This window comes from Delphinapterus leucas, chromosome 7, assembly GCF_059928025.1.
Source record: "Delphinapterus leucas isolate spDelLeu-1000000601 "Yukka" chromosome 7, BTC_Dleu_Yukka2, whole genome shotgun sequence".
Lineage (NCBI taxonomy): Eukaryota > Metazoa > Chordata > Mammalia > Artiodactyla > Monodontidae > Delphinapterus > Delphinapterus leucas.
The window spans coordinates 65154292-65178536 of record NC_143135.1 but is presented as its reverse complement, the minus strand read 5'-3'; positions in this window follow the sequence as shown (position 1 = coordinate 65178536).

Below are 24245 nucleotides of genomic sequence, written 5' to 3'. Positions count from 1 at the left end.
GGAGCAGCTGCTTCGGAGTCTCCGGCTTGCTCAGGCCGGGCGGAGGGAGGTGTACGGATGCGTGGTGAGCCTGCGGCAGAGGCCAACGTGATGTTGTACCAGCCTCACACGCGTCCTGTGTTCTCCCGGGAAAGTTGTCCCTGGATCACTGGACCTTGGCAGTGGCGGGCTGTACAGTCTCCCCGGAAGGGAGGTGTGGATAGTGACCTGTGCTCGCACACAGGCTTCTTGGTGGCCACAGCAGCAGCCTTAGCGTCTCATGCCCGTCTCTGGGGTCCGCGGCTCGCGCCGGTCTCTGGAGCCCCTTTAAGTAGTGCTCTTAATCCCCTCTCCTCGCGCACCAGGAAACAAAGAGGGAAGAAAAAGTCTCTTGCCTCTTCTGCAGGTCCAGACTTTTCCCCGGACTTCCTCCCGGCTAGCCGTGGTGCACTAACCCCTTCAGGCTGTGTTCAGGCTGCCAACCCCAGTCCTCTCCCTGGGGTCCGACCGAAGCCCGAGCCTCAGCTTCCAGCCCGCACCCGCCCCGGCGGGTGAGCAGACAAACTGCTCAGGCTGGTGAGTGTTGGTCGGCCCTGATCCTCTGTGCGGGAATCTCTCTGCTTTGCCCTCCGCACCCCTGTTGCTGTGCTCTCTTCCGTGGCTCCGAAGCTTCCCCCCTCCGCCTCCCGCAGTCTCCGCCCGCGAAGGGCCTTCCTAGTGTGTGGAAACCTTTCCTCCTTCACAGCTCCCTCCCACTGGTGCAGGTCCCCTTCCTATTCTTTTGTGTCTGTTGTTTCTTTTTTCTTTTGCCCTACCCAGGTACGTGGGGAGTTTCTTGCCTTTTGGGAGGTCTGATGTCTTCTGCCAGCATTCAGTAGGTGTTCTCTAGGAGCAGTTCCACATGTAGATGTATTTCTGATGTATCTGTGGAGAGGAAGGTGATCTCCGCATCTTACTCTTCCACCATCTTCTCCTACCTCCCTATTATTTCCATTTTTAAGTGAGCTTTTCTTTCTTTCTTTTTTTTACTTTAATGTAGACTTCTCATAGTCATGGGCTGTCTCAACTTTCTGTATATGCATCTCAGTGCCCAGGGCCTCCCAATATAAATGCTCAGTAAATACTTACTGTTTAATTTCTGATCTGTCCATCTTTCAGCTTACTGTCATTTAATGGAAGGTTTTTAGATTAAAGCACTGGGGCTTCCCTGGTGGCGCAGTGGTTGAGAGTCCGCCTGCTGATGCAGGGGACACGGGTTCGTGCCCCGGTCCGGGAAGATCCCCATGCCGCAGAACGGCTGGGCCCGTGAGCCATGGCCGCTGAGCCTGCGCGTCCGGAGCCTGTGCTCCGCAACGGGAGAGGCCACAACAGTGAGAGGCCCGTGTACTGCAACAACAACAACAACAACAACAAAAGATTAAAACACTGTAATAGCATGCCTTGTCCTATAAAGATAGATCTGATTATCTTAAAATATTTTATATGGTCTATTTTGCTTTCATTAATATTCAGAATATAATTAACATGAAATTATTTTGTTCTATTCTAAAAGATTTCCCATTTAAAATATAGAGGTGCTTTTTTTCTTTCATTTTAAATTTAAGTATAGTTGATATAAAAATATTAGTGTCAGGTGTATAACATAGTGACTTAACATTACATCTTGATCACCACAATAAGTCTAGTAACCATCCGTCACCATAGAAAGTTATTACAAATTACTGACTGTATTCCCTATACTAAACCTTATATCCCCATGACTTATTTATTTTATAACTGGAAGTCTGTACCTCTTAATTTCCTTCACCTATTTTGCCCAACATCCCACTGCCTCCCCTCTGGCAACCACTAGTTTTTCTCTATATCTATTAGTCTGTTTCTCCCTTGTTTTGTTTGTTCATTTGTTTTGCATTTTAGATTCCACATGTACATGAAGTCATATGGTATTTGTCTTTCTCTGCCTGATTTATTTCACTTAGACCTCTAGGTCTATCCATGTTGTTGCAAATGGCAATTTTTCTTTCTTTTTTATGGCGAGTAGTATTTCAGCATGCATGCATGCATGTGTGTGTGTGTGTGTGTGTGTGTGTATGTATGTGTGTGGGTATATCTTCTTCTTTATCCATTCATCTACAGATGGACACTTAGATTGCTTCTATATCTTGGCTATTGTAAAGAATGCTGCAAAAAAATATAGAGATGCATGTGTCTTTTTGAATTTTTTTGTTGTTTTCTTCAGATAAATACTTAGAAGTGGAATTGCTAGATGATCTGGTAGTTCTGTTTTTAATTTTCTGAGGAACTTCCATATGGTTTTCCATAGTGGCTGCAGGAATTTACAGTCCCACCAACAGTGCACGAGGGTTCCCTTGTCTCCACACCCTTGCCAACACTTGTTATTTGTTGTCTTTTTGATAGTAGCCATTCTGATGGGTGTGAGGTGATTATCTCATTATGGTTTTGATTTTCATTTCCCTGATGATGAGTGATGCTGAGCATCTTTTCATGTGTCTGTTGGCCATCTACATATCTTCCTTAGAAAAATGTCTATTCTGGTCCTTTGCCCATTTTTTAATCTGATTTTTTTTTATATTGAATTATGTGAGTTTTTGATATAATTTAGATATTAACCCCTTAATGGATATATCATTTGCAAATAAATTCTCCCATTCAGTAGGCAGCCTTTTTGTTTTGTAGATAGTTTCCATCACTGTGCAAAATCTATTTAGTTTGATGAAGTTTCATTTGTTTATTTTTGCTTTTGTTTTCCTTGTGTGAGGAAACAGATCCAAAAAAAATATTGCTAAGACTAATGTCTAAGAACATACTGCCTGTGTTTTCTTCTAGGAGTTTTATGGTTTCTGGTCTTATAAAATACAGAGTTGTTTTTTTTTAAATTATTATTATTATTATTTTTTGGCCACACTGCATAGCATGTGGGATCTTAGTTCCCCAACCAGGGATTGAACCTGCACCCCTTGCATTGGAAGCACGGAGTCTTATCCACTGGACCACCAGAGAAGTCCTAAAATATAGAGGCTTTGAAGGAGAAAAACATTGCAGCTTCACCTTAAGTTATCATGAATTTACCATTTAGAAGACTCAGTTTGATAAAATGCAAATTTTAAATTATCCCTGATTTCTATAATTTCTCTGTATTATAATTCTTGGATGACTGAATTTATCTCATCATATTGTTTGTGCATTGTTTCCCATATCTTGACATACTTTTCTTCCTTGGCTGTTAATTTTATTTCTCATTATTCTTGGCATATATGATAATACACTATCTTCTAGAACATGTAGCTCTCATTAGTCTCACAAAGATTTCCAGGAATACCCTGACAATGCTAAATAAAGTTAATTTCTTCCTTTCTGTCCTTCTCATTCTTCTTCTTAGTGATAATGTAGGTATTCCTAATAGCAAAATGATAAGTGGATTTATAAGTTTCTGTGTGGTAAAATGGAAACAGTGTAGATAGGTTCCAGAATCCTAATTTCGATTCCTAATATTTATTAGTTTTGTGATCTTCCGCAAGTTATTGAAGTCTTCTGAACTTCAGTTTATGTGTATATTGGATGTAATCATCCTCATTCTCCCATGGTTATTCTGCAGTTACAGTATGTTTAACTGCCAGTAAAATGCAGGTGAAGTCATTTAGTTTAAAATTATAACCATTGGTTTAATCTCTGTACATTCTTTTTTAGTAAATAGCATTTTATATTACGCTGACGAATGAAAATATCACACGGATGAAAGCTTCCCTAATATGCTAGTGTTGATTTACCTAATTTAGATTGGTTACCTCCTACTTCAACCCCGTATACTAGAATTTTCAGTCTGTAAAGGCTCTCTGTACCTCCTATTCCTCACCTTAGCTTTGTTCTGTATTGTTTTGTTTTGTTTTTGCGGTACACGGGCCTCTCAATGTTGTGGCCTCTCCCGTTGCGGAGCACAGGCTCCGGACGTGCAGGCTCAGTGGCCGTGGCTCACGGGCCCAGCCACTCCGCGGCATGTGGGATCTTCCCGGACCGGGGCACAAACCCGTGTCCCCTGCATCGGCAGGCGGACTCTCAACCACTGCGCCACCAGGGAAGCCCTCACCTTACTTTTGCACTCTGGAGTCTGATCTGTGCTCCACCACCCTCTATGATGCCAAACACTGTTCTCTTCTTAGAAGTGCCTTGTTCTTCTTCATTTCTGCTGCCTGTGTCCTATTTCAGGCCCTTGTCATCTCACAGTTGATTTCTTCAGTAACTTCTTATGAGATCTCTCACTATTCTCACCTCCAATCATCACTACATACCTCTTCCAGGACAAAAAAAAAAAATAATTTAATACAATTTTTATTCTGGAACTTTCCTGCTAGATATGTAAAATGGTTTTGCTGTCTGCTGCATTAGCTTGAAACTCTCTACCTGGCTTTGAAACCTTTCTGTATTTTAGGGCTTTATCCCATTGTTAACCCATATAGACCCCTGTGCTTCAGAAAAACCTGATGACAACTACAAACATTATTCATCTCCACTATCCCTCCCTTCAACTCTATATAAGGTTCTGTTTCATATGTGGAATTCTCTATAACCTACTAAAGTATTGACTGTCTCTACCCTTCCTTTGTGGCTTAACTAATGTTCTAATACCTCTGTGAAATCATTTATTCCTTTATCTTATACTTGTTTCTTACTTCGATTAGAATACCAGTCAGGACACTATCATTATAAACAGATTGGAATTGAAGTCAAACTAGCTTAACCAATAATGGGAATTTATTTAAGTAATGGTGAAAGCCAGGAATGTAGTAGGAGAAACTAACAAATACAACCAGGAGCCCAATATAGACAGATCCATTCCCTTCACCTCTTAATTCCTCTCCTTTTCATGGGGGCATCGTTCTTTCTTTTCATTTTTTCATGAGTCTAGAACCATAGCTGCTGACTACTCTTGGCTCACATTTTTGCAGAGAATAAAGAGATTCCCTATATTAGCTTGAATTTAAAAAAAAATACAACCAAAAAAAAAACAGTTTAGGTAACATTTCACCCCTTTAGGCTAATCACTGAGGCCAGGGGGCTGAAGAGCTGTAAGTGTAAAGTAGACTGTATACTTATCTCAAATAAACAGAGAGGCAGGGGAATCTATTGCCAGGAAAAGGGACTATGCACAGACATGGCACTAAGGCGCTTCTTGGAAGCTGGACAGATACCATGTTTGTAGCAACAAGATTAGGTTCTTATTAAACTTAAAACATGACCATGGTCATTTCCTTTTTTTCATAGCTGGCCTACAATTCCATGAGTTCATGACCCAACATAGTCATGAATCCTAGGATTATTTCTAAAACTGACTCACTTTTTCAATGAAACGTTAGGAATAGAAAGGACTCCCTAATCAGGGATTTTTCTCAGCCAGAAACGCCGCCTGGAGGCCTGGGAAGTTTCAAAGTTATCTTGAGGGACAGAGAGGAAATAAGCCATGCTGGCAGCCTCTATATGCTTCAGAGAGTAATTTGCTATTCCTGTGTGTTAGGTATTCCCAAATGGTTTACTACACTGTAGTATCCCAAAGGTATGATTAAAGGATTAGAGTGTGGGGAAAAGAGCAGACATTAGTGCAACTGAGTGAAAAAAGCCAACACTTTGGTACTATCCTGGGATTTCATTAGCAGCAAAATGAGGACAAGAGAATTGGACATGAGTGATTTTATTAAAACACTGGGTAAATCCAGTCAAGATGCTTTAGCTATTAAGTTCCCTGTTGACTGTTCTAATTTGCTCTTTGAGGTGCCTACATGGGCAATAGGGATTATGTTCTTAAGAAACATTAAAATGTTACTTTGTAGCAGTACTACTGAACACTCAGTGTACCACCCTATCTAACGAGCAGCTTTAGTTTTACATTTCTTGCAAGAATGCTTGGCAATAGTTGAATGAACATTTTCCAGGTATCTAACTGGAGGTATAAATTGGGAGCCGTAAGTGTTAGCTGAAGAATTGAGAATAGAGGCGACAACACAGGGAGAGTTTCTATTAAGAGGAGCTGGTCATAGACAGTGATGGCAAATACTAGCATGTAAAAAAAACAGACCTTATAGAAAAAGAACTTATAAAACTGTGTATGATTAATAATAGCAATACTTGTTGAGGCTTTTTTTTTTTTTTTTTTTTGGGTACGCGGGCCTCTCACTGTTGTGGCCTCTCCCGTTGCGGAGCACAGGCTCCGGATGCGCAGGCTCAGCGGCCATGGCTTATGGGCCCAGCTGCTCTGCGGCATGTGGGATCTTCCCGGACTGAGGCACGAACCCGTGTACCCTGCATCGGCAGGCGGATTCTCAACCACTGTGCCACCAGGGAAGCCCTTGTTGAGGCTTTTTTATGTGCCAAACTTTGTTCTTAGAATTTCCCATGCAAAATCACATTTAATCCTTATAACCACTGTATAAGAAATTTATAGATAAGTTAACAAAGGCTTAGAAAGACTAAGCAACTTGCCCAAGTACTGAAATAAATGAGAGACGAAGCCAGGATTTGAGCCAGGTTTGATTAATTCAAATGGGACTTAAACTTAATCTAACTTTAGTGCCATTTTCTTAAGGCCTGTTTTGTGACTGCCTATTAGGAACAAAAAACAAACAAACAAAAACAAAAAAACTAAGAAAGAGCTAGGACAGAAAGTAACTTTTGTTGAGTACCTATTTTGGGGCCAGACATTGGGCTGGTGGTTGTCCTACCACATCTGATGTGATTTTAAAAACTGAAGCTCAGAGAAACAGCAAGTCTAAATAGAACAAGGGTCATAGAGGAAATAAAGAAGTTTAAAAGTTCCACTACAGAAAAGCGCCAGGCCAGATGATTTCACAGGAGAATGCTAACCAACTTTTAAAGATCAGAAAACCTCAATGTTACTTTAATTATTCCAGAGCATAGAAAAAGAAGGAAATCTTTGCTATGCTCTGGGCTCATATGCCCTCAGTTGTCTGGGCTCATCTATCTAGGAATCTGCAGATGCAAGATTCAAATTCCATCTATATTGCAAAGGCCAGTGTCTTTTCCAGATAGTACGATGCCTCTGACAACAAAATTATAGTCATTTTTATCTTGCCTAAGAATTTGGGTACCTTTCGTGACTGGAAGTTTTGGTAAGCTTCAGAGGGCTGTATTAATTTGCTAGGACAACCACAACAAAGAACCATAAACTGGGTGGCTTAAACAACAGAAATTTATTTCCTCACAGTTCTGGAGACTAGAAATCTAAGATCAGTGTGTTAGCAGGGTTGGTTCCTTCTTAGGACCTTACTCCTTGGCTTGTGGATGCCTGTCTTCTCACATGTTCTTCCCTCTGTGCATGTCTATGTCCTGATCTCCTCTTCTTAAAAGAATACTGGTCATAATGGATTTGGGACCATCCAACCATATGACCTCATTTTACCTTAATTGCCTCTTCAGAGGTCCTATCTCCAAATGCAGTAACATTCTGAGGCACTGGGGGTTAGGATTTCAACATATAAACTTTGGGAAGCCACAATTCGACCCATAACAAGGGCAAACAGTGCTCTGGGATCATGACCAAAACTGAACAGTCCGTGTAGGATGTAATGTCCACTGCCACCACTTTCAAGTTACCATCGTTTCTCACCTGGACTACCTCATTAACCTCCAAACTAAGCTTCCTGCTTTCTCTCTTATCTAATCTCACATGAAGTAATAATGTGTCAGTGTTTTGTCTTAAAGACCACAAAGCATAATTCCAAAGACCATCATTCACTTTGTGTTCCACGTGAATGTCAGTACTCTCTGAGCAATATTACCGAGTGGCCCTGCATACTATCATGTCTTTGCTTCCATTGTCCCCATCCTAATTCAGTCCCTTATTACTACTAAATTTGTAATTATAAAACTCTGTTGTTTCTCTCTGGACCATCACTCCACTCTCTTGTCTCATTATTGCTAGAATACTCTTTCTTAAGTGCAGTTCACGTAATGTCACTACTTTCGCAAACCCCTTCTAATGTACCTCTTTATCTGATAAAATAGGGTCTTCCCCATTGCGATCCTAGCCTACTTCTGGTCCTCCCTTCTTATAGCCTCTGCAGTGGGAAGACTGGATCTTCACCACACATTTACCCACCTCAGCCTGCCTGTGTCATTCTGTGTGCTCCATCTGGAATGCCATCTCCTGACTGCCAAAATCCACTCCTTTTGCAAGGCCAAACTTAAAATTCTACTTTATGCACAGGCATTCTCCTGACATATTCAGTCAGAAGTGATATAATCTTCTTCTCTCCACCATCAGACTTTCACCTTTATTGTGCTGGATCTTTTTACAAAGGAAGTCTCTATTATTGCCACTGTAAGCACAGTGGCCCTTTAAAAGCCCTAGAGTAACTGAAAATATGACAGATATTGGCTAGCAGAATCTTAGGAGATTCTATTGGCATAGTCCAGTGTTGGTGCTGGCAATAACTTGTGGAAATATGCACAAGAGAATTGTTAAATTTGCAATAGCCTTTTGTTAAGCATGGCCATTATTAAACATTAAGTTATATTACATAAATTATTTTAAAGAAGTAAAATATCAGAAAATTCTAATTGAAAACATTATTACTAATGATTTGACCACATTTTACTGTCTTCTGTACTCTTTAAGCTATTTACAGCCATAGGATTTATATGGTCAATTGACTATATATTGGTATGCCATTGTGCATCTTTTTCCAGCTCCATGTTCAGTCACCTACCATTGGTAGATTGAAATTAGTCATAGTGGGAATATTTACACCATGGAAATGGGCACGCTAAAAATCAAGACTTGATTTTTATTGTCTAGACTTAAGAAAGGGATGAAGAAAATGTTAATTCAGATTAAACGTAGAAGTGTGTCATGTCTGTAGCCATCTTGGGAATAGCACAATATAAGAATAAAAAGGAATATTCTAGTTTTTGAAACTATTTTCCAGTTTAGCAAAGGAGTTACTTGTATCATTGATTGGTGAGCCAAGTTCTGACATACAACTTATTTGGTTTCACTTTCATCAAACATCTTAACATATATAAAAATTTCAGTCACCATTCATGTCAGAAATACACTGATTAGTCAATTGTAACCATACATTGGCTACTGACAGAAGATTTTGGCAAAATTCAGTGAAGGCATTTTATAATAAAGAGGATTGTATATTTTGTTATTTCTAAACTGTAAGCTACTTTATTTTATAATCAGTAAAATTTGTAACACACACACACACACACACTCTCTCTCTCTCTCTCTCTCTCTCTCTCTGAGAGGTAGTCGTTAAACACTTACCACCAGATGTCCTTCATATCATGCGAGTAAAGTAAACTCCTTGTCAAAAGCTAAGAAACAGAGGCATTTGCAAATAGTTTAAATAACACCAGTGTTTTCCCTCTCCTGTATCAGATATCACTTAAGATATCACTTCACATCTTGACTTCACTGATTTCTAGGTCTTTGTTCTTTGTTTTACTCTGGGCCAATGATGCAGTGACCAACTTTACATGGACTTGAAATAATTGCACATGGGTGCAGCTCAGTAGTGCCTTGCCTCCTGCCTGCTGTACCCACCTCTGACTATCTCCTGAGGAGCTACCTTGCTAAGGCAGCGTGGAGCCAATTCATGATAAGAAAGAATATGGGAAATAATGCCCTGTGGAGGCAGTCTTTAACCATTGGCAAGTAAGAGACTGAGGACATATTCTTCTCCCTTCCTCCTGAACACAGCCTTGAGAATCAGTCTTTATGACCTCTGAAAGATGGTCCCATGAAATGAGCAAACGGCCTCAGTGACCCACTCTTGTATTAGCTTCCTCTCCTTCCCTCTCACTCTTTGTTTCCCTCAGCCTTGCGTTATGCAGGACCGAGGCTAAGATACTTCTCATAATCATGTGGGGCAGGTGGAGAAAACCTTGATAACATCTACTTCACTTGACTAAACTAACCCTTTGAAATAGGGCATAACTAAGCTATTTGCCATTCAAATATAAAAATTAAAATTACCCAGACATCATTGAAGAGGGAAACAGAAGGTGTAAAAGAATGTGTAGTATATAGGTCTCATCACCTGTGTCCAATTAGAAGCAATTTTTCCTTCCTTTGAACTCTAACACCTATGTCCAACCAGTACTTTGTACCTTTATTATGTTATATACATATATATGTATACATATGTACGTGTGTGTATATCATATATGGATATGAATATCTGTCATACATATACAAACATATATAAAAATGCCTATCATTATATATATACAGACATTATATCAGCCCCCTCTATATGCTTATTAATATTATATTAACTGACATATTTATTTATGTACCTGCCCCCTCCTCCAGCCTTATATAGTTTTTATTTTTTTATTCATTTCAGTAAATTCTTGGACATTGAGTGGGATTCCTCTTAAAGGTATTGAATCTGGGATCAATGGAAACTGCCTAAGACTAGGAAACTAGTAAACTGGTCAATCTTCCTCCAACTACCCCCTTTTTTCCTCAGATTAAGCAAGAGTTTTAGTAGCATTTATCAGTATATAAAACCCTGGAGTCAACATACAAATGCTTGAAATTGGGCTTCTTTCTAGAAGAGAGCTAAAATCACAACCCTTGTGGACCCAGGCCAGGAGATTTTTGCCCTTGCTTTAGAACAGATACTCCTTGGGAATTTTTGGTATTTAAAAAAAAAAAAGCAAACAAACAAAACAATAATTGGTGACTCTGATTAACAAGGAACTGTACATTTCTTCCCCACAGGGTTCCAATTATTATCAGTAAAAATTTTAATTCTTTTAGAAATATATTTAGTGAGTTTTGTTCTCTTTGGCTTGATACATATGGTCAAAATGCATGTCTTGTGTCTGGTGGAAAGTTATTGCCATTATTGCAATCTTTTAGCAAATGGACATGAGTAACTGGAGGAGGAAAATAAAATCTTGATCAGAATAAGCAGATCTTACAAAGGGTGGAATATCTCAAAAGACCAGCTGATACTTAATGTTAATGTCTGAGAAATTAGGTGGAACAGATGACTGAATGAGGAATAGTTACATAAGTAGCAGAATTTCCCACTTTAGTGAAGACTAGTTTTCATAATGTTACCTAACACCTTTCCAGTAACTCTGCATTAAGTAGAATTTCTGACTCTTGAAACATATTTAATTTTACAAAGAAAACTTAGCTTGGGAATTATCTACAAGATTCAGTGATGAAATTTGGAATGGAATGTATATTGAGAAATGGAAAATGGAATTTGAAATGGAGTATATATTGAGAAACAGAAAATTGAAATTTGAGCAAGCACCTGTAAGAAAAATGAATAAAATGGCTAAAACTCTATAATTATTACAACTTAATAAAACAATGTAGGAGGCAGATCTAAAATCCCACTTTGTGGATCCTGTGTATATTATATTATAAAGAGACAAATTCACAGAGACCATGCAGGTGATAAGTTGAAGAACAAGATTTCAAACACTATCTCCTCACTCTGTCCAAGGCACAGGTTACTAAACAGTGCTGCCCTTCCTCATAGGTCTTATCTAAGTCCAGTTCTAGCCCTTTTGGGTCACAATGAATGCAGAGTAGCTTCCATACCAGAGCTTCTTTGCACAGCTATTCATAGTCACTGCTCAATAATAATTTATGAATGACAAGTCAATGAACCTTGAGGGCATGCTAAGTGAAATAAGTCAAGCAGAAAAACACAAATACGTATGATCTCACATCTTTGTGGAATAAAAAAGCCAAGCTTAGAGACACAAAGAGTAAATTGGGGAGTTGCCTGGGGCTGGGAACGTGGGGAAAATGGGGAGTTGTTGGTCAAAACATACAAACTTCATCTTATAAGATTAATAAGTTCTAAGAATATCATATACAACACAATAACTATAGTTAACAGTACTGTATTGTACACATGAAAGTTGCTAAGAGAGTAGATCATAAATATTCTCACCAAAAATAAACAGGTAACTATGTGAAGTGACGGATAGGTTTGCTAACCTCACTGTGGTAATAATTTCACAATAAATATGTATATCAAATCATCACATTTGCACCTTAAATTTACACAATGTTATATGTCAATTATATCTTTATAAAGCTGGTGGAAAAAGTCAGTACTCATCTTCTAAAGTGCATTTATTCAACAAATACTTAGGCCACCAAGGCTCTGGAGAAAAAAGGGTAATTAATTAAAATGTGATCCCTTTTGTTGATTAGCTCACAGCCTCGTAGAAAGTCAAACTAATAAATAATTACAATAAAACATGAAAAATCTTGTGACATTGAAGTGAGGGTTGGCAATGAGAGAACAGTAGAGGATATCTACTTTGAATTAGGGCGCTAGAGAATTTTGTCACTTTTCAGCTGAGTCTCGAAGTATGAGCAGGAATTAAACAGAAGAACATCTCAAGAACAAGGAGTGTTGTGAAATTTAGAGATGTGAAAAAGCATGGTGTATTTGGTGGTCTATATATTCTTTGGTATGGCTGAAGAATGTGCCATATATTCAATACATAAAGAAAAGACAAGCAGTGAGGCTGGAGAAAAAGCCTAGATGATAGATAATAAAAGTCCTGGATGTCATAGAGTGTCCTAAGAAGTTTACATTCTACCCTGAAATGTATAGGATATAAATCTTCTCTTTATATGTATAATTCAGTACTCTCTAATAAAGATATAATTCTAGCTATGTGTGTGATTTTAAGAAAGGATTAAAAGAAAGAAGTGAAATTAATTTTTAAACCACATTTTATTTACCCCAATACATCCAAAACTTTGTCATTTCAACATATAATCAATATTATAAAATATTAATGGGATATTTTACATTGTTTTTTTCATACTGTCTTTGAAATCTATTTTGTTTTTATGCCAACAGTGTCTCAATTTGAATTAGCTACATGTCAAATGCTTATTTGCCACATATGGCCAATGGCTGCCGTATTGGACAGCAGAGGTCTTATCTACAGATGACAGTCACTAAGGCCATAATCCTAGAACACAGCATGGATAACCCTCTCCTGAATAGAGCTCAGAATTTGGCAACAGTAACAACAGCACAGGCATTACACTACACTTCAGTTCCTTCTACTCATTTCTGAATCTTCCAGTGAATGATGGTCCAGACAGATATTTCCAAAATGAGTTCCTCCTCTCAGTACTGTGGTAGTCACTGAGTTCTTCCAGAGGGATTCTAGCAACCACAGAACCCACACAGTGCAGATCTCAACTGGAGAAGGTTGTGGCTGAGGCCACGAGCTGCTGTCAAAGAAGTTACTTCTTTTGAGCAAAGGCTGCCAAGTGTGAGCGGTTTTGGCTGTGCGGCAAAGGATTTTCTGCTTTCAGCTGGTGATGAGTGAATTTCTGTGTTGTCATTAGATCCAGTTAGAATCGAGGATCAGAGGTGACCAGTGAGATAAAACAGAGGCGCGGTGAGAAACTCACCAACCTACCCGATATGTTGACACACAGTTCCGTACAGAGATTTGTCCTTTCTGTGGAAATGGAATCTCTCCTAATGAGACATGCACTCCAGCAGGTTTCAGCTCTGAAGTTGACAGCTTACAAAGAAAGCAGAGGAAGTTGAATCCTGGAAGGTTAGAGTGGGAATTTGGGTCATAGCTTCTGTCTCAACTTTTTATTTTCCTCTAGGAAGAATAGCCAGAAAGAATCAAGGCAAAAACACCATTTTTTTAGAAGATTAATAAAGTGATATGTTTTCACTTTGCAGATCTCAATTTAAGCTATAGTAACAAGTATTTTAATAATTAAAATACTGTATAATTTTAAATATAAAAATCAAGTTTTTCCATTCCCGCTGTCCCTCTGAAGCCCTTCCTCCCTCCACAGCGAAGATTTAGGTAATTAGTAACAGGTGTATGGCGTGTCTGTTTCCGAAAGCCTCCTCTTATTTTACAGGTCTTTGTCTATAGATAAGCTACAGTTAAGCATTGTATATTTGGTAGGAAGACTCCTTTATGGCTTTGACTGTGTCGCCAAAATCAGTGGATTTTTTCCACTTTAATAGTCACACTGTTAATGTCCAAAAGAAAGTAAAAGCACGTTGTTATTTTCGTTCCCATAACAATACGTTCTCTTGGTTTCTTCTTCTCCATTGTCTTTGTCAGCTTTGCCTTCTCAATTAATGCATAAATATTTGAATTCTTTAGGGTATAATCAGAGCTCTCTTCTTTCACATCCTACACTTTGATCTATTACTGTTGCTATCCATATTCTGATGATCCCAAATAGTTCCAATTTTAACTTCTATTTTCTGAGCCAGAATGTCCTTATTCAATTTCCGATTTGGCATTTCTACTTGGCAGAAATTTAAAAGTAAATTAAAAATAAATTCTAAAACTTGATTTTTTTCTCAAAACTTGATTCTCTTTCAGTTTTGTCTATCTCAGTTCAACCCAATTGTATGAACTAGAGTTATTGGAGGGACTAGATATCACAACTTTTGATTCCAAGGTTCAGCAACCTACATTACAGAACCAAAGATGACACTCATACTTGCTGTAATCGACATGGGTGACAGTTATAACTCTCATATATTTTTATTTCATTGATTTGATTTCATGTTATCTGCCATGTATGAATTTGAATGGTCAACTTGTACCTTTGCTCTGAAGATCAAACTTCTTTTTCTAGCCCCATTCCTGGTAGCCAAAAGAAAAATTCAGCAACATAGTATATACCACTCAGTAATGCACTTGGCGCTTACTCTTCTGACAATATCTTATATCCCCGGTTAGTATTCCCATAAATAATATTTTTATATGTAGTCCAAAATCTAAGTTACTAAGTTATGCTCTACTAGCTTTATTTTTCTGAATTCACTATTGGAGTGTTGATTGAATGTTGCTTACATACTCCATGCCTGGTGTAATGCCTAAAGTGAATTCGCTAAATGAAATCCTTCTAGTACTTCCAATAATAAAGCACCCTGGATGAGATTCAGTAATGTCCTGCCTCACACTGAGTACTCTGCTATGTGGGTCATGTCATAGAAAAACTCAAGGGTAAGATTTGGTGGAAAAAAAGGAACCAAAACTTGGAAATCTGTTTGCTAGCGAAGATTTTCATGGCAAAGGCATTTGCCACAATTTGTGGAGTCTTGATGAGAGTATATGATATATTTATATATAGTTTTGTTGTGAGGATAGAAACACCTACATTGAAGAACTTTGTTGTCTAGTGCCAGGAAGTAAATGTAAACAAATGAATGCAATATAGAGTTTGAAATTGCCATACTCATTGTACATGTGGCTATATTGGGAAAAGACATACATTTTTGAAAAGGGAAACATCTTTATAAAGAGATAGTAATAAAATAAGAAGAGGTGTTTATCTCTTTGGGTTTTCTCCCTCCTGGCTGTTTAACTAACCACTAGATTGACTAAGACACAGCACACTCAACATGGGCAGTTTTGGCTAAGATCCCTTGATGAACGTTTATGGCCCCATGAAAGGATGGCAAGTGGTGATTACACTGACTGATTAATCCTGCCCACACATATTTTAGGGGGATGGTATCATGCCAGGCAGTAACTCCAATGAGAAATGGCAGCATTTTTCTTCACTAGTAGTTGTCAACAAAATACACTGTTTATAATAGCAACAGGATATTAGGAGTAAAAGCCATTTGGAATGTATTTATAAATTATTATTTATATTGAGAATCTTAATCTCCTTTTTGAAAAAAAAGACAGTTTGGGTCAAATAAAAGGGAAAAAAGCTCTAATATGGAAGGCCAAGCTCAATAGCTTTTTTCTAAGTGAATTAAATTTCCTAAAGTGAATACTTTCTGAAAGAGTAGTTTTTACATTTTTTTAGCATCCACTTGATGATTGTATTTGAACAAATAAATTAACTCTTCCAAAATTTTACTCTTATCTTTCTGTACCATATTTTCTATTCAAGAAATCCCTGAATAACTATTATGTGATGATACATAGTTAAATAAGTGCATCTAGTGCTCTCAAGGGGCTTACAGTTTTGGAAAATAGCATATACAAATATATCCGAAATATAATAAATAAATATATAAAGCAAGTAACATAAATATATGTACAGAATATAGAATACAGAATTTATATTTCAAATTAAGTCTAATACGTTATCATACTTAGCACCATAACTCATTATCTGACTCTGGGAAATCTCCTTAGAAGTCCCCTAATGAAACACATTATATGAAGTGGATTATGTTTTCCTAAGGAAAAAAAATATTAATATCATGGGTTATAGTTTTAATCAAATTCTCAATATCAAATAAATCATTAGTATGATCAGCCTTGTCATAAAGGTGAAGGAGGGACTTCCCTGGCGGTCCGGTGGTTAAGAGGTTAAGACTCTGTGCCTCCACTGCAGGGGGCGTGGGTTTGATCCCTGGTGGAGGAACTAAGATCCTGCATGGTTAAAAAAAAAAAAAAAAAGTGAAGGAACTACAATTATAAACTTTTCTAGCAATTATAAGTAACAAAAATTATGCTCTTCAGTATTATAAAATAGATCACTAGGCTAAAATGTGTAAATATCTAGAGTCTACCACGTGCCTAGTATCATACCTGTACGTAATTAATTAATCCTTGTAAAGCATGGTGGAGTATGTCAGTTTAGTTCCACAAGCATCGCTAGGTGGCGCTATGGAGAAGATGTGGTCTATATCCTAAGTAAGTTACATACAGTCTGGGCAATTGAGTTGAACCAGAAAGAATGGGTAAGATTTCAACATAAAGAAATGGGAAAAGGGTATTCCAAGTAGAAAGAACATCATGAATAAAAGTAAATAAGTGGGGACATGTGAGCCATCTGAGCTACACATGAAACAGCATAATAAGAAGTAAGACCCCCCCCCCCAAAATGAGACATAGGAGATGATAAGAGGTATGTTCCCAAGTAAGTTTCTATGAAGGGAATAATGAGGGTCTGATTATGGTGGGAGAAGTAAGAGTACAATGGAAAAAAGGAAAAGAATGTCAGAGAAAGGAAAATTATTTATCTTTTTAATATGATTCTATTAATTTAATTTTTATTCTTACAATCAGTTTCTTCAACACATATATTTATAAATTTGAGCCATATCTCCAATAGATATTTTGCAAGAAAAATACCTCATTCACCAGATGTAGCCTATCTATGTTGCCATTCTTTATTATCTTTATCCAGAAGTATGTTTAAGCCACAGTAGCACAGTATCTACTGAAAGTGAAGTGGTGCCACCTGAAATAGCAGTGGTCTATGGTTATGCATTGCATACTAAAGGATTGTTCCATGCCTGTGCCTTTAAACATAAAGTGCAAAGAATCTCTCTTAGGTTAGAAGAAAGATTTAAAGTTATTCTTTAGCAAGTCTTGTTTGCATTGTGTACTTTGTAGGCACAAATGGAGTCAGATGCTTCCAGATCCCAGCTGACATAATACAGGTCAAATAGTACTAGTGAAAGCAACTAGCTTTAAATAGCATTTGAGGTTAAAATATTAGAATCTCTTATTATCCAGGGGAACACTGAAGCCATTGGAAAAAAATCTAGATGTTCTGACTGTTTTGACTATTGTACAATTCTGTCCTTCAGATTTTAAGTGGAATAATATTACATAATCACTCAATAGAGTGATACATTCTAGACACAAATGTTGCAATTCTGATGAGAGGTAGGATAATTAATTGCACAAATATTTTCATCTGGCAAATTCCCACTTGGTGCTGATTACTTTGTACCACTCATTCATTCACTTATTTTTTTACTCAACTTGTGTTAGTTATCTTCTAGGCCCCTTTGAGGAATTAAGAATACACAAGAGATTATTGTTTTACTCAACTTGTGTTAGTTATCTTCTAGGCCCCTTTGAGGAATTAAGAATACACAAGAGAATAAAATTTATGTCCCAAAGGTATACAGTCTTAAAGGAGCAGACACAAGTAAAGACAATTTTCTATTGTAAGATCGAATGAGGAACATAGGAAGGGATACATAGGTTGGGCAGACTTTGCAGAGGAATTCCTTGAGCTTCATATTAAAGGAACAGTAAGTAGGAGGTGATTTGACTGGAGGAAGGAAAATTAACTGGACTTTTCTATTTTAATTTAGATGTGACATCTTGTTGAAAGCCATCTCAATTGTAAAGTCTTTCTGGCATACTAGAAATGACTAATATGATTTTAAGTAGAGCATCTGCTCTTAGAATAAATGTGAATTAAGCATTCTGCCATGGCTTCAGGTTTGGTATCTTTCATGATATAAGAAAAATAAATAAATAAAAAAATAAAAAAATAAAAAATAAAATTAAAAAAATAATAAATAAATAAATAAATAGGTTGATCCTATTTTACATTTTTATCCATTAGGCTCTCATTCTGTGGTTGAAATGGAAAATAAAATGCGTACAATGTAGCCAAATCTAACTGATGTGATAGAAACATAGAACCAAAACAAAGTATCTAAGCAATTGTTTGAGATAAAATTTGATTCTGATCAATTTTGCTCTATAATAATTCTATTTACAAAATTAGCTACCCCCAAGTTCTCAAGTTATTTTCATTATAGAGATTGTATTTTAATAATTGAATGTGAGTATATCCCACCAGAAATATACAAGGATATCTAAAAGTTATAAATTAATATTTACTCTTACATTTGATTTAAGGAAATTACAGGAAAATTTTATCCTATCAGCATGCTGAATTTCTTTTTTCAGTAATGTTCACTTGGCATTCCATTTTAAATGTTCCATATCTCTCTGCAATTTCAATAACTTTTAAGTCTGTTATTTAAAATTTTTTCATCAAACTTGTACTTTAATATTTTTCAAAATCATGTCATTCAGAATGGCTTAAAGTAAGAAAGAGCACTTTACGTTTTTCTTTTCTGGTTTTCACTTTCATATTTCTAAGTAGTATAAATATATGCTTACTTTTCTTTTTTTTTTTTTTTTTTTTGCCGTACGCGGGCCTCTCACTGTTGTGGCCTCTCCTGTTGTGGAGTACAGGCTCCGGGAGCACAGGCTCAGCGGCCATGGCTCATGGGCCCAGCCGCTCCGCGGCACGTGGGTTCTTCCCGGACTGGGGCACGAACCTGTGTCCCCTGCATCGGCAGGCGGACTCTCAACCACTGTGCCACCAGGGAAGCCCCTACGTTTACTTTTTTAATGCCTACTTTTTAATTTATGGAAAGTAGATATCTCTTAATTCACATATATTCTTATTTCTTCTCAATATAATTGTATTATTAGATTAATCTCATTTTTTTCAGATTCAAATAATTCTGTTAATCATCTCTCTCTTGCTTTCTGTATATCTTAACTTCCAAATAGTGAGTGGAGTATTTTAATAACCTTCCCTTTCTCATCAACTCTCCCTGCTTCCACATCTCAACCTAAAATCTTCCTCTGCTGTAATTTTCTTTGGAAAGGTTGGTAACATATATTTTCTATTGCATAATAAGTTTTCTACCTTGCCTATATGTGGACTTATACAGTTGAAAATTAATAATTGACATTTGCATCATTACAATTATAAATAGTGTGAGCTAAGAGTCAAGTCGGACTACGATTACATTTTCTTCTCATAATTCCAAGCCACAGACCCTCTGCTACTTAAAGAAGAATGTCTAATAGATTCCTTCTTACTTTTGCCAGATGCTTAGTTGAAGCCACAGACTAGTTTCATATTTTACACCATATCTTCCTTTTTCTATCACCTTTGTTTCCTTGTTGGAAAAATAAATCTTTGCTTCCTCACCTTTTTTCTCATTCTGTACAGTGCTTGAAATCTATTTCATTTTCTTCAAGAAGCCTATGAAATTTTTATAGTTTCTCCTTTCTTTCTCTCTCTCTTTCTTTCTTTCTTTCTCTCTTTCTCTCTTTCTTTCTCTCTTTCTCTCTTTCTCTCTTTCTTTCTTTTCCACTATGCGGGCCTCTCACTGTTGTGGCCTCTCCCGTTGCGGAGCACAGGCTCCGGACGCGCAGGCTCAGCGGCCATGGCTCACGGGCCCAGCCGCTCCGCGGCATGTGGGATCTTCCTGGACCGGGGCACGAACCCGTGTCCCCTGCATCGGCAGGCGGACTCTCAACCACTGCACCACCAGGGAAGCCCTCTCCTTTATTTTTAAATATACAATTCTAAAATGTAGTCATTATATCAACTACTGAAAATCTAAACACTACAAGCTTCCCAATTTTATTGGAATACATATTCCCATTTTTAATTCCCAACTTAGAATGGGTTTCTTTTATTAACTCAAAATGAGTATTCTGCAGAAATTTTTATGTTACACATATATTGCAACTGTTTCCTGTTTTAATTTTAAAGAATAATTCTTGGGCTTTGCTCTAACAAAATCATATTTCCCCCACTAGTTTAAGCTTATTTTTTAGTCTCTTGTTCAGTATTAATGCCATTTGCTCCATGATTTGTTTTAGTTGCTCCAAGAGAGGCCATCTTAACTTTGTCTAGAATACTCTTTATAACCCCAATATGTGCAATTAATTAGGTTCAGGCTATCTATAAGATATTTTACATTATAGTATAAATATAATATACAAAATACCCATATATTAGGCAGTGTTATCTGTGATTTTCCGGTGATAAAGCTGAGATTTAGAACAACCCAAGCTACATTAGAACTCAGATCTCTCTAATAACAAAGTTCTCTATTGCAAGGTGCTTCTATATATAACTTACTGTATAAACAAAAAACAATGTTAAAACAAGTCTGTTGGGGAGGTGCTAAAGATTATAAATCTGTCAGGTATTTTTTGTTGTTTAACTATGAATATACTGAGAATTTTCATTATTGCCATCACAGTCACTATGCACCTAATATCATATTATTTATCCAAATGCCCCAGCGTTAATTAAAGCATCAAGTGCAGGGTAGTCAATTGAAAAATAGAGTTGGCTAAAAGTAATCAGAAAATAATAGATTACTCAGGTTAGTGTAAGACTAATAATTTAGGCCCCTTTGCACATTTTTCAGGAAGAGCCCTTTAACCTTTGTTAATTGCAAAATAACTACATCGCCTACCTGCCATCATCATAGAGGTTTCTTTTTGCTTTAATTCTGGAGAAGAGGGAAAGATGCAGCTGGGCCTACCAGTGTTTTTGGCTGGGACTCAAGCTGGCCTGTTCTGCTTTGCCCTTTACAGTTTGTTCATGAAGATAAACTTACACAAAAACCCACCCTCAAAGTCTGAGGCTCTCATTTGCAACAAGGCACCCCTGCTAAGATGGAGCACACACAGGGCCAGGAGGGAGAGGATAGATTTTCAAATCAAGACTCTGCCATCTGCTTGTTAAATGTGAACTTCAGTTTTATCAGCTGCGAAGGGAAGATAATAGTACCTTTATCACAGAGTTGGTGTAAGTAGCGTGAGCTCATATGTATGAACTAACTTTCCAAACATCAAAATGTTACATGAGTATAGTTATTTATAAGTTATCTCTATTATCATTGTACAGTGAAATGTATGCAATCGAATGACTTGTACTTGCTTGTTCATTTGAGATTAACTCCTCCTGATGAAATGCCATTTCCTAGGTCTAGTTGATTGCTAGGCCACTTACATCCCACAGCTTGGCTGTCTTGTAATAGTCTCCTGTATTTCTCAAATCAATCGCCCTTACCCACCTAATCTTTTGAAAACTCAGAAAATGAACCTGTCATAATTTATAGGGCCTCAGAAGGCTCCCAAAATATCTAAACTTGAAGCATCATGACCTTTAAATAGGAAAGAGAAACACAGATATAATTGGGCTTCTGAGTCTCGTAAAAGTCAGCCGTAGAAGAATGGAGGGAGCAGAAGCTGCACTCTTAGGCACATCTGTGAATGGAATGGAACTTTCCACCTACTGGGGATATTAACTCTGGGCCACTGTAAACCTAACTGCCTCATCTGTTTTCTTATCTATAGAAGGAGGTCATAATATATTTCTCAATATATTCTTCTGAGAGTTAAATGAGGTCACATATATAATAATCTTGATACACTTCCTGGCCTATAAGTGATTGTCAATATTGATCCCCATGTTCCATAATTTTAAAAGACCACCATCAGTCCTTAACCCCAAAACGTTGCAAAATACTTTGGAATTATTCCCCCATATATCGGTAATTTTTCAATGGTTATATATAATAAAACTTTAAATGTTTTAAATGAGCTAATACATTTATCTGTGACAAGACTAAAATCTCAATCAAGGATCTGGAATTTTCACTTGGGATAAAACCACAAACTCTCATGATTATTTATGAAATATATGGATAATATTCTATAAAATAAAATACTGTAAGATATTTGTACATCTATACTATATAAAGTATATGTATTGCATCTGTGTATAATGTCTTTAAACACAAAAATCTGAATCGGTGGGGCAAGAAGATCATATAATGAGAAACAAAATGAAGTGATACAGAATGAAAAGATAGCAGATAAATATTTTCCATCATCTCACATTAGAATATGAGTCTTTTTGAGTCAAAGGGGGAGCCAAATTGCTTGTATTTTTGTAATATTCTCTCTGAGTGAAAAAGTTTTAAAAGATCAATGCATATATGTATCCTGTAGTTTCATTGTAAACTGCCCAGATAAGCAAGTCAGTGAAAAAGCAAAACCTCACTCAGGTCTTCAGGTTCCAAATCCAACACTACCAGGTGACCTTCATGCTCCCAGCACTTCGGCATTCCAACTCTACCTAATGAATCCAACATTCTCCCCTCTGCTTATCTGTTTCCACACAGGCAACTATGGAGAAAGTGGGATGGAAGCGTTCAAAGATATGTCAGCCAAGGAAGGGATTTGCATCGCTCACTCTTACAAAATCTATAGCAACGCGGGGGAGCAGAGCTTCGATAAACTGCTGAAGAAGCTCAGGAGTCACCTGCCCAAGGCCCGGGTGGTGGCCTGCTTCTGCGAGGGCATGACGGTGAGAGGTCTGCTGATGGCCATGAGGCGCCTGGGGCTGGCAGGAGAATTTCTGCTTCTGGGCAGGTAAGTGACAAGGAGAAAACTCACATGGAAGTAAAGTCAGGAATTTGGGGAAATCAAAGGGTATCTTTTGGTGCCTAAAGACAGATGCTTTGGAAGCTTAATCTGTGTAGTGGAAGTAGAGCTTAAAAATCATAAAACACCAGAGCCTGAAAATAATCATGGAAAATAAGTAGATATGCCATGTGCTGATTACTGATAATAACAAGAATCAACATATGAAAATGATGAGTCCTTCAGTCCTCAAAAACTAATTGTAAGGAAATGAGAAGGATTTTTAAATTCTTGCATAATTCCCTTGGAGGTAAACACATTTCAAACTTTATGCTGTTGCTTCTGAAATTGATTCTGAGAATGGCTATGTAAGCTTGTTTTATAAGATAGAATCTTAGACTTTGGGGATGGAACGTGAGGAATTGCTTCTAGAACTAATTGTAAAAGCATTCGTAATTTGGCTCATTATTTTATATTGCAAAAGTGTTATCACGTCGCCTGATCACACTCACATTGTTACCAGACCAGTTTCTAAAAGATTAACTTCTGCAGGGACTGACTTTCATTATCTGGATAATGCACTTGATTGGCACAGCTCAGCTCATTTCTTCCTGATCCTGTTGAGTCAGCGTATTAGTTAGGGTTCTGCAAAGAAATAGAAACAGTAATGTATGTCTATGGAGAGAGATACCCAGGAGAGTCAGTGTTACAGCTGTGGTCTGAAAGCTGGCAGGCTTGAGACCCAAGAAAAGCCAATGTTTCAGTTCAAGTCTGAAGGCCAGAAAAGACTAATATCTCAACACAAGCAAGTCATGAAGGAGTTTTACTCAGCCTTTTTCAGGACTTCAATTGATTGGATGAGCCCACCCAGTTTAGGGAGAATAAACGTCATTACTCAGTCTACCCATACTAATGTTAATCTCATCCAGAAACACCCTCATAGACAGAATAATGTTTGGCCAAACGTTTTGTCACCCTGTGGCCCAATCAAGATGTCACATAAAATTAATTATCACAGTCAAGTCAACACCATAGTTTTAACAGGTGAATGTAGTTCACCATTTCATACCTTTAAAAAGTTACCACATATCTTTTCTCAATAGGTAGCCAACTTAAAGAACAGAGAAAACCTTCAGAATCATTGCATCTTTCTCAGTATTACTGTCCAAAATAAAAAGCCAACTCACTTGTTATTAACTTTTGATGGCTCATTATAGACAACATGCTTCCTTTATTTGCGAACATGTGTAACTGACCTTCTGTGA